This window comes from Elephantulus edwardii, unplaced genomic scaffold (assembly GCF_000299155.1).
Source record: "Elephantulus edwardii isolate Elephantulus edwardi_28Jun2011 unplaced genomic scaffold, EleEdw1.0 scaffold00013, whole genome shotgun sequence".
In the NCBI taxonomy this organism is placed as follows: domain Eukaryota; kingdom Metazoa; phylum Chordata; class Mammalia; order Macroscelidea; family Macroscelididae; genus Elephantulus; species Elephantulus edwardii.
This window is the reverse complement of record NW_006399763.1, coordinates 16059688-16061297: the sequence shown is the minus strand read 5'-3', so window position 1 is coordinate 16061297 and position 1610 is coordinate 16059688. Positions and strand designations below refer to the sequence as shown.

The window sequence follows — 1610 nt, the reverse complement described above, 5'->3', positions numbered from 1 at the left end:
ACATTTTCTGGTTGTACCAAAAAATAAACAACCAGCAAATGATCACACCTCTTAAAAAAAGGATTTATACTTAAAAATGGGATGAAGTGGGATTTCCTTCTTCTTAATAACGTTTCTAGAGCTACTAAAAAACTTGCATTTACAAAATAGTTGATAAAAAATATTCCTCTGGATTGTACAAGAAAGGAGATACAGGGACCAAATGTTAATCAGACTTGACTTCTTTTTCTCCTGCTTCATCAGAGGCTGGACTCTCTTAGTTTTTAGTTTCTCCATTTTCTGCAGGTAAATCTTTTAGTTTCTTGGTTAGCTACTTCAGCCCGCTTTCCCTTTGCTCCCCTTTGTCCTTTTGTTTGCATGTTTTTGTCTTCTTTCCTGCTGCCTTGTTGGGTTTCGTTTCCACTTTTGCAAGCGGCTTAGCTGACAGCCTCCTTGATCTTCCCTTGGGCTCCTCCTTCACTGCACCTTCGGGAGGGGACCTCTTCTTGGGCATGTTGGCAGCAGGGAGGGCTCATGCCTGGTGCCTGTGGGCCTCTGCACGCACAGAGCCTTTGAGAAGCTGGGTTGCTCTGACACTGCCTCTCAGCCTGCTGCCGGTGCTGCTGGGACCCCATGATGTTGATTTTTTTAAGTCCTTCTACTCTTTCTGGGTTTCTCATTTGTGTTCCTGGGAAGATGCTGCCCTTTTGATCTTACGTGGTTGATTATGTAAGTACCTCCCTGATGGTGGTGTTCACCTTATAAGCCTGTTTATTATTTGGCTAAAAGTTGAGCCACAGAAATAAGTTTTGTTCCAGGTTTAAGAGTGACTAAGGATCACAGGATCTTTTAAATCTATATGCAGAACAGATCACATGGGAAACAGGGCTTTATGAGGTGGAATGTGGCATCAAGATTGGAGAAAGGGTCATTAACAATCTACATTATGCAGATGACACAACCTTGTTTGCTCAAACTGAGGAGGACCTGAAGTGCTTGCTGCAGAAAGTCAAGGACTGTAGTCTTCAATATGGATTGAAGCTCAACATCAAGAAGACAAGATTCTCACCACTGGGCCAGTTGGCAGCACCATAATAGATGAAGAAGAGGTTGCTCGGCTCCACAATCAACACTCCTAACACCAGTAGACAGGAAATCAAAAGATGAATTGTATTGGGAAAATTTGTTGTCAGAGACCTTTCCAGAGTGCTAAAAAGCAACGATGTCAGTCTAGAGACTAAAGTGCACCTAATTGAGGCCATGGTCTTTGCAATTATTTGCTCTGTCCTATTCTGTATCATCCTCACCATCTCTGAAATGCTCAAGCCCATTTCTGAAGTCACCATGTCAATTCAAATCATTGGGGAACTTTTGTTTTCTTGGTGTTGAAGTGTAATCCATATTGAAGGCTGTAGCTATGTGTTTGGTTTTTTTTTTTAAATTCCTTTTATTTTTTTCATTGTTGCACATTTTCTACCCTTCTCCCCCTCCCCTAGCCCACCAGAAATGTGCCCCACCCCTTGTTCCAGACTGTTCTTACACATACAAAGCATAATAATATACACATTTCTCCTCATCTGTTCTAATGCAATGTTATCTATCTACATTTTCCCCATTCCTCCCCCAACTGC

General features: G+C 42.0%; 1 pseudogene; it reads right to left on the bottom strand.

Moving 5' to 3' along the window:
* Positions 1-205: 205 nt before the first annotated feature.
* On the bottom strand, positions 206-493 carry LOC102844810 (annotated as a pseudogene).
* Between the last annotated feature and the right edge of the window lie 1117 nt (positions 494-1610).